The sequence below is a fragment of the Pleurodeles waltl genome, chromosome 1_1 (assembly GCF_031143425.1).
Source record: "Pleurodeles waltl isolate 20211129_DDA chromosome 1_1, aPleWal1.hap1.20221129, whole genome shotgun sequence".
NCBI lineage: Eukaryota > Metazoa > Chordata > Amphibia > Caudata > Salamandridae > Pleurodeles > Pleurodeles waltl.
Window position 1 is genome coordinate 987,757,774 of NC_090436.1, and position 10,473 is coordinate 987,768,246.

Consider the following 10,473-nt stretch of genomic DNA (forward strand, 5'->3'; position numbering starts at 1 on the left):
TGTGTGAGATTACAATGCAGGACAGGAAGATGCAGGTAAAGAAATATAAAAAAGTGAAAAAACGTTAAAGGTGGTTAATTCCGAATATGTAAAAAAAATCATAATTTTAATATTATATTTTATTATAAAAAGGGTGGCTGGAATGTTTCACCCTAATATATACATAAATATTGGTAATTGTAGCATTACATTTTATTTTTAAAAAAGAAATCGGATTTAGGTTCCATCCTTCATACGGAAATAATATTTGTATTATTAATTTTAAATGTTAAAAATAGGTGGGAAGTTGGGAGGGTTTACCCGCTCTAAAAATGTTTTCCTTTGTAAAATGTCATCTAGGTAAAAACAGGGAATAAGATGGAGTGGGAGGGTTTACCCTTCACATAAACATACTGTTATTTGTAATATTAAATATAATTGAAAAAGGAGGGGTTAAGGGGTTTATCCACATATAGAAATAATGCAATTTTTAATAAATGTTAATCAAAAAGGGGGCTGAATTTCAGTTCTACATAAATACAAGTAGGTAGTGAGTAGCTATTGCAAATAAGTGTGTATTTGTAAATGTAATTTAACAGAAAGGTAAAGGAGATTTTGATGGTGATAGCATTATTTACATTGTTTTAATATTTTGCACATTTAATATATTGGCAATGTAGTGTGTTACGAATTAATGCAAACAATACAGAAGTTCAAAATCACTTTTATAGGGAATGTGCACACACCCTTACCGTAGGAAACATTAATTACGTGGTTAGGTTTTAAAAAAAAAAATACAATCTTTCTTCCTGTGGCATTTTAATACATAATTGTGTTTGTTGTATAGTACTTTTTAAAGATGTCCTTCAGGCCTGTTAGAAATAGAAAAACTGAAGTGATTTTTATTGTACTTAGTTCTTAGTTTTTATTTTTCCTTTAAATTTGTGCAAGAAAGACTACTTTTTTTTCATTTAAATTTCATTTCATTGTTCTTGAGACCTGTAAAATAAAAGAGAGAACTAATTAGAATTCAATGTATATTTTAAAAGTACATTAATGTAAAAAAGAGCAAATTCTATAGTTTCTGAAACTTTTTCAATTACATTTCTCATTTTTTATTTTTCTTGCATTTGTTGTAGCTGTGTAAAAAACTCATATTGGTAAATACTGTTAAGACAGTATACAGTATTTAAATGAATAAAGATAGTGTATTTTAAAAATAGAATAAACTAATGCACCTTTTCTATTATTGTTCACTATCTTTAAATAGTTTTACACACTTATTATAGTTAGCATTTGCTAAAAGGTTTAAAAAGTATGTTGTATTTCCATTTGTCTTCCGTTTTTCTTGTTTCACATATATATGTCACATTAATTGTGTTTGGTTTACCCAGTTTTGGACAGTAAGCAGGAAAAAGTTGCATTGGGAACTTTCACTATATTGTTGAATTTAAAAGTCAGATCCCAATTAAAAAGAAAGGGAATTTTGTGTTTTTTCCCTTTTAATATGCACTACCACGTATATATTCTCCCTACTAAGGAAGTGAAACGGAGGAATCTTAGAAAAGCATAAAAAATACAAAATATGAACACGGCAATGAAAAGAAGAAATGCAAACCAATGATTCTGGTAGAATACTGTTTAGCTAAGACTCTGTAACTGAAAATTCCTACAGCACCGTCAGCTTTACAAAGGAAGGGTAAAATCTCTAAATCAGTAAAGAACCTTGAAGAATAAATCGAGGGAAAAAATAGCTTACATATGGACCAGATCGAAGCAGTATATACTGATTCCCCTTAAGAAAGTGGTCCCAAAAATTCAACAAAGCAATTAAAAAGGAAAGATGCGGGTTGTGAAACGTTGTACTCAGTCAAAGAAAATGTGAGGAGGAAATACAAAAGGAGCTACAAGTTTACAAACTCAGAATGTAAAATGGAAGAAGCCAGTCCCCATTTGTATGCTGGCAAAAATTGATCAGGAAAAAGGTGCAAAAACGAATGTCATTGATTCTCTCCTGCCTTCTACAGATGTTTAGTCATTTTGCCTGTGTTTAAGCAATATCCAAAACAGATATGTATGTAGGATGGATTTGTAAGTAAGAATTAGTGTTTAGAAAATATTAATTACACTCACATTTTTTTTTTTAAAAATAAGGAATTGTAAGTAATGTAAAGGGAAAGGAGGTCACCAAAATAACCCTTTATTTGCATTTGGTTAGGGAATACATTTTTCGGGGTACAAAAAGACCTTACGAAACAAGGAGTTTGAATTGATCCTTAGCAGATATAGAGGTTATTAATTCACCAACAAAAGTATTTCTATAATATCATGCAGAGTTGAGTTTTCACCAAGTTGGTCTACATGTGAAATAAAAAGAATTAGGGTGTAAGGCTAGATAAATAGTCAATGTGGACAAACGTAATTTAAAGACTAGTAGTATCAACCAACAGAAAGGAAAAGTATGACTCATCATCATCAAGTCACTTTATTCGGTTAAAACATTTTCAACCATAAGAACATATAAATTAACAAGGCATAAGAACAGTTAAAAAGGCAATTACATTCAAAATTACAATACTCATTTGATACAACAATAAAAAAATTACATTTATATAAGCACTAAATGAGATTTAAGGATGTACACTATTCTGACAAGTTATAGCTCCCTTTAAAAAGGAGTCTATCCCTTGCCACACCAACGCATCAGAAGTCATACACAGCCACTAAAAGGCTCGGCGATATTGCACAAAACCCCTGTCCCTCAGGATAGGGACTAGATAGCGTTTCCTAAAAGGTGCATACAACTCACAAAACATAGTTAAATCAATTAAGGTCTGTGGGGATTAACCATCACACGAGCACAATTTTATGGAATTTTGGTCAACCTGCCCTAACGGAAAACACAAATTACTTCTAATTGCTTCCAGACTAAATTGCGTAATAAGAGTCCTTTCCCACACATTTTTAACCCCCAGGAGGTAGGCCTATGGGCCCATCCCCATCTTTATCATAATAAAATCCCTCACTTATTTTTTCCTTAGCTCTACCTCCTCCCTCTCAGCCCCAAGAATTTTTAGGAAGTTCTCCTTCACCCACTGTTTGTCCGCCCTGGTTAGTCCCTCTGAAGCATCAAAGATGTCTGCACGACCCAGTACACTGGCTGCCTTTCTTACATATGCCAGCCAGGCAATTTCCTTAGCGTGATCACATAACAGACAGTCCTGCAGGATTTTCCTGTTAAGGGACGCAAACTTATTAGTCCAAATTGAAATCCACAATAGAAGGGAGGCTATTTTAATGGTATCTTATATAAACTCAAAATCCAGCTCAGCATGCAAGCAAAACCCAGGAATATATTGGCCCACCCCTAGTAATCTTGTGCAAAACCAATTTTCCTCAGTCACAGGGGCCCTATTATTTGTATAGCCCCAAAGTGGGGCCCCACACAGCAGAACTGGCAGGCATTTACGCCTATAGACCTCAAGCAAGGGTTTAATAAGTTTATAGCCCACCCTGGCCGCAAACTCAAATGTAGCACCTACGGTAGAGGTAAAAAGCCTCCCTCTCTTAGAGATACAAAGTTTCCAGGAGCTCTTATCATCAAAATCTACCCCTAAATAAGGGAAATCTTGTACTTTATCAATTACCTGCTCCTTTATTTTCAGCGCACCCACCCTACTCAGTGGCTTACCAAAAACCATGAAGTGTGATTTGCTGCATTTAACCTCTAAATCTAGGGCTGACATAAATATTTCATAATCTCTAACTACCTCACGTAATCCATTCATAGTCGGGCCATAAGAACAGCATCGTCCGCGTAAATCGGTATGGGGATTCTTTTTCCATTGATATTAGGAGCATCCTTACATCTTTCAGCTAAAAAATCATACATCCCATTGGTATATAACAGAACAATTATAGGGGCCAAAACACAGCCCTGTTGCACGCCCCTGTTCAGTTCAAGAATGTTCCCCCTGCTGCCCAACCCTCACATTTGCATTGATTCCTGAGTGGAGATGACAAAGCAGCTCCACAATGTGGGCATCCATGCCCAACCGGGTTAACCTGTCCCAGAGCTTAGTACGACTAACTTTATCAAAGGCACAACTTAAATCCATAAAAGCGAGGTACATGGTACCCCTCTTAGCTTGTGTATATCTACCAATCAGCATAAGCAGGTTTAAACACTGCTCTAATGTGCCCAACCCTTCCCTAAAACCATACTGAACCCTACTCAAAATTTTATTTTCCGACATCCAGTCCTCAATACGGTTTACAATAATTAGAACCAGAATTTTTGCTGAAGAATCAAGTAGTGAGATCAGACGGTACGACTTCGGGTCGTTACGATTACCCTTTTTATAGACAGGTGCTATACAAGCGGACCTCCAGGTAGCCGGGATTCCTACACTAACTGCTGCATTGAGGACATTTAACAGGATAGGAGCCCAGAGCTGTGGACAATGTTTGTATATATCCATAGGGATCATATCAGGGCCCAGGGCTTTATGGCTGGTGCTTCATTGCAACACCTCCTGTACCTCCTCAAAGTTAAATCCAATGTCTAGGTCAGGAGAATGTCCTTGCTTATTACCCTTTTGGTCTCCCATAAGGCCCCCTGAAAAAAATCCCACAAAAATGAGCCACCCAAATCTCAGGGGCATATTACAACCCAACCCCTCAGTGGTAGCTGTTATGAAAGAGGCCTTGTTGACCACCTTCTAGAACAGGCCTGGATTCTTATGTAAGGATGCTCGTTCCAAATACTCCCAGGCCCACTCCTTAATCTGTGTTTCCTGGCCCTTAAGACAGATTTATAGTGTTCCCCCAGCTCTCTTACAAGTGGTATAGCTCTTGTTGTTCCTTTAATGCTTTCCTCAGAGATTTCTTAGCAGCATAGCAGGACTTACTAAACCAACCACCCTGTTGTTTGCACAAAGGCTGGACAGCTGCAGTCATCTCTTCTTTAATAGCGTCATTAACTTTAAATATGGCATCCATGACTTCCCCAGGGCTGGAGGAGTCTGCTAGGAGAGTGCCTAAAATCAGATTTAAGTTTTCCCCCACCACCTTCTCTGTTACTTGCTGAATATTTGCCTGTTTCCAGCCAAGTCGTCTACCCTGATCTTTTAGTCTCATCAGGACGGGACCACCCCACACTGGTTTCCGCATTATCTCAGGAACGTTAAAGGAAATCCTAAAGGGATTATGGTAACTAAAATGCTGCACTAATACTTCACCATCCTTAACCATATTCCGTATAGAAGGGGACACAAAAATATAGTTTATTGTAGTTCCAGCCCCCCTCCCTACAAAAGTAGGGGCCTGAGATGTACCCACCGCTTCTAGGTCACAGATATTCAAAAGACCCAGACTCCTTAAGCCCTTGATCAGGGCCCCTCCCCTCACATCGTGTAATTCCTCATCTGAGTGTATCTCATGGTCCTGCTCAAAAGGGTTCATCGTGGTGCTGTAGCTCCCTCGTTTAGCATTAAAATCTGCTGACACCACCGCACAAAAATCCAGCCCGAAACCCACCAATCTAACTTTCAATTTCTGTAAAACAGAAAAAGGACCCTTATTTGGCAGCCAGAGACCCCAAACAGCATTGTAGAAGTTAACCAATACAAAGTATGACTTTTCCCAGAATCAGTTAATCACTTTCTGCATTTAAAGGCGTTTTGTGCATCAGAGGCTCCTTTATAGGGGTGGAGGAGCACTGGCCCCCTAGTTTGGGCTACCAATACTCCTGGAAAATAAAGCGGCTTGAATTCTTCATTTTATTTTCTGTTCTGTTATTTTTGGTGTGGTTTTGTTTGTTCCATGCCTCTTACTTTGATCAAACAGTTCATTGTTTCACTGGCCCCATTGGAAGGGAATGACATGATGTAACATGCCAATAGAGAGGGAGGGTTTGGAGAGGGTGTGCCTGTTGCATGCAGAGCAGAAGAGCTGTATTGTTAAACTGCACATGACAGACGGGCCGGTCTGTGGACTCAGCCAGCCTGACATGCGTACTTAAGGCTTCTCACTATAAATCCATTCTGTCTTGAGGACACGGGCTAGGCCAAGGAACGCAGCCCTCTGTATCTTCACTGTGGTGCTGTGTTGCCTTGTCCATCCAATTCCGCCACAGCTCTCATGCGACTTAATATAATAAATATCATAAGGTCTATGTCGGCATTGGTTGTTCAGCATAAAGCAATCTCCACAACATTGGAAGTCTTGAAATCTACTCATGAAGGGTTCCTCCTATGGTCAGAATGATCTTACAGCATTATAGTGACTAACGAAGAAGCCCAGCAGAAGAGAATAAATGATCATCCCTTCATGCTGTGTACGAGTCTTTTTTTCTTTGTTTTCTGAAAAACCGATGAGAGGAGTGAGAGACTTGCAAATGTGACTCTTTACCTTATAGCGTACAAACCACGGGATTCCGTTTAGCATATTTCTCTGAGAGCAAGCTGCGGTGGGAGCCTCTTGATCTTCACATGTATAGTGTATGCAGCAACTCGATGAAGACATTGGCTTTGCCTCTGGTGGTGATCTGAGCCATGCTGTGCTGGGGTTCACTGCGTACATCTGTAATTGCCTGTGTGTGCAAGGGCTGGCACTACTCTGTGACTCACAATGATTAACACAGCAATTTCACCCCCAGAGTTAGCTGCCATACAACTCAATAAAGAGTGACTGACTGGCTCAGAGTAGAAATGTGTGACTGTGTAAGTGTGTGTCTGAGAGAGTATGTGTGCTTGCTCTGTCTTTTAATTATGCTTTTTAAAGTGTGAATTTAGAAACATTCCTGTGTTCCCACCCTTTTGACAGTGCTATTATTCAGTTGCCATGTACACTGTATATCGGAGGTGTTTTAAGGAATGGGCAAAGTGGGCTTTGGTCCAGGGCCCCAGCCTTTCAGGGGGCCCCTCATAGAGCCAGCTCACTTCTGCAGAGTCTTACCCTGATGACCTTGAATCATTCTTAGAGTGTTTGAAATATCATTTTCCTTTCATTTATGTTTAATGGGTGATGTGAGAAAGTCTATTGTAGACATTTTGCCAAGAAATGTAGGCTTTATGTTTCATGCAACATCCGTTGAAAAACTGTTTATTTTAGATCAAAACAGGACCTCACATATAAGAAATGGGGGGGTGTCACAGAGATTATATGCAGTGACCTGCTGTTGTTTACAATATTGAAAAATCAGGACACTATCCAAGAACATTAAATGTAAACATATTTAGAATTTACACGTGTGCATGTGCAGTGTCAGTGACCTGGCACAAAAGGACATGAAAAAATTGAAACTGGATCATAAATTCAAAAGTGTTCCAAGGAGGGGCCCCCAAAACACGTTTGCTCCAGGGCCCCAAAAATCCTTAATATGTCCCTGTTGTATATGTGGTCTTGTTTCCTATAATACATGGAGCAACCTTAACATTTATTAATGTTATTTTCGATGAAATCAAACATAATTTCTTTCTACAGAGCATGTACTCCTGAATGTGCACTCGTGTGATAAGGAAGAAAAGGGAGGCTTGGTGTTAAATGTTTGCCTAGGATCACACATTTTGGTCTAGTGGGCTATAACTGCTTTTACATTGTGCAGTTCAGATATTGGGACTGTGTGGCTGCCTTGGGAAGAACTTTTACGCCCTACAAGTTTAAAAAGTCATCAGCTGCCACAAGTTTTGTAGAACCTTTCTGAGCTAAGTGAAGTAACATAGGACAGAACTTCAAAAGGCCTTGCTTTCTTTTCATGGAGTATGCATCGTTTGAAGTATTAAAAACAGGTTTTATAGAAAAAGCATTGCAGCAAATTGGCACAATGCTTTAAGGAGATGTGAATGCAGCACACATAGAAAGAGCAAAAAACAAGAAGAAATGAAAGCATTTCTCCTTGTTGCGCTCTGCTAATGCCACCTCTAGGGTGGTGTTAGAATCTGGCGCTGCCTCAGGTTTACAAAAACTCATAAATCTGGGGCAGCTTAAAAATGCAATGAGTTTTGCTATGGCACACCCACAGCAACACCCATTGCACGCCCCTTCCATGCACAGTGATGCGTGTGAAGGGGCCGTATTTACAAGGTGGTGTTAAGCCACAAATAGTTGCTTAACGGCACCTTGTAAATACTGTGCAGTGCATAGCACCACCAGAGCGTTACTAAAAGAGATGCTCTGGTAGCACTAGAGGCTCTTAAATATGCCCCTTATTTTAATAAACATATGAGTACATGAATCTGGTAAAGCATATAAGTAGAGCCAGCTGGGGAAATCAGAAGAGGATCTATGTAATGTATCAAATGGGTTTTCAAGTGGTATAATCCTTGTTCTGGAAAATTTCAATCTCTGCCTTATCCCAACAACGGAGGACTTAAGACAGGAAGAATTGTTACAGGCAAATACAATTCCAGCAGCTGTTTTTCCAAAAGCTCCAATCTGAAGGCTATCACAAGACTTAGGCCCTCATTCTGACCTTGGCGGTCGGCGGAGAGGCGGCGGTCGGACCGCGAACAGACCGGCGGTATTAAAAATGGCATTCTGACCGCGGCGGTCACCGCCGCGACCGACCGCCACTTCCCCACTCCGACAGCCACGGCGGTCATGACCGACGGGCTGGAGTCTGCGCACTCCGGTCCGGCGGTCGACCCAAGACCGCCAACGGTATCATGACCCTGCTTACCGCCGCGGTTTCTGGCGTTCGGGAACCGCCATGCGAACCATGGCGGTAGGCACTATCGGGGCCAGGGAATTCCTTCCCTGGCACTGATAGGGGTCTCCCCCACCCCCCACTGCCCCCCCGAGTCCTCCCCCCACCCCCTCCACCCCCCTGCCACCCCCCAGAGGTGGTACGAACCCCCTCCCCACCCCCACCCCGACATGCACATACACGCACCCCGACATGCACACACCCCCAACATGCACATATACACACCCCCTACACACACATACACAACGGGGACACATACCCGCACACATACATGCCGACATGCGCACCCGCCGAACTACACACATCGCCCATAGGCACAGCAGCACTCCCCGCCCGCATGCACGCACTCACACACCCCCTCTACACACTCACACGCACACCCCCATGCACGCACACATCACACAACACCCCCCCACCCCCTCCCCTCACGGACGATCAACTTACCTTGTGCGTTGGTCCTCCGGGAGGCGACGGGAGCCATAGGGACGAGACCGCCAACAGAAGACCGCCAACAGAAGACCGCCACACAGAAATGTGGGTCGTAATTCTGGGGGCGGTGTTCTGCTGGCGTGGCGGTGGAGGTTGACCAGTCTCCACTTTCCCGCCGACCGCCAGTGTGGCTGCTGGCGGTATTCCGGCGGAACGCTCCCAGCGGTCGGAATACGCACAGCGGCATACCGCCGCGGTCGGCGGTCTTTACCGCGGCGGTAACTCGGCGGTCTTGCGAAAAGACCGCCAAGGTCAGAATGAGGGCCTTAATGTACATTTTGTCATCTTATGGTAAGGTATGCCTAATGGGCAGGTTTCTACAGGTATACCATCCAATGCATACCTTTCTTTATAGTAAAGATACTCAATTGATTGTGCACCACTAGCACAATGCCATAATAATTATATGATTAATACTTTAGGAGTATTGCAAAGCATTTCAGTTAACTAGTATGAAAGATCATTAAGTAAGTCGTAAATAGCCTGAAAGTGGACCAGAGGAAAATATGTAAAGAATATGAAACCACTACCTGCTAGTCAACAGAAGTTGCATTAAGAACATTAATAAAAGGAGTTAATAGATCAACTGACCCACAGTTTTATGAATATTATAAAATCAACTAGCTGCATAAAGCTTTGTTAAAAAGAAAAAATTGAGTATCAGGAGAATAGTTGGGATGAAATCAGATTTCTTCCTATTTCTTCACAGACTATCAGGGAATGTTGGAAGCAGGTCACAAATGAAATTGGTGAGAAACTTCCATCAGTTATACGTGTAGTTATAAGGAGGCTTAATCTGAATCTTTAGGGGAAATTTATCGGAATGAGCCAACAAAGAATGCTGACTCTGAAAATGAACATGATGAAAATGTGTTGAATCTAATATCTAAAAGAATGATAACATTGCTTTTCTGTTTAATCCATTGAGGGCAGCAGGTCCTGATAACATACTCACGTTTCTTCTAAAGGCATATATTGATTGGAGGGCAAATGTTCTGAGCCAAGTCTGTCTGGCCATCACAATTAATTGATGTGTCCCTGAAAGTTGGAAAGGAGCACTGATTAAACCAAACCCAATCACAATAAAGATAATCCAGCTCCCCCCAATAACTACAAGTTTATTAGCTTAATTGATGTGGGAGCAAAAGAGCATGCAAAGGTAATTCTCCTTGTTCTGAACGATTGGATTGAAGATCGCAGGCTAATACCAGTAGAACAGGAGTTAATTAAACTTTGGATCACTGTTGTAGTCTGTGGTTGATCACCTGGAATTTGATTGAATAGTGAGGTAATTTATG

At 41.0% G+C, this 10,473-nt stretch overlaps 1 long non-coding RNA gene across 1 annotated transcript; it reads right to left on the minus strand.

Annotated features, from left to right (window-relative positions):
• Positions 1-687: 687 nt before the first annotated feature.
• Positions 688-10,217, minus strand: LOC138285666 (uncharacterized). Its single transcript, XR_011201633.1, has 2 exons — positions 10,131-10,217; positions 688-978 (listed from the first exon to the last, which is right to left on the minus strand). It is a non-coding gene; the product is annotated as an uncharacterized lncRNA (long non-coding RNA).
• Positions 10,218-10,473: the final 256 nt, after the last annotated feature.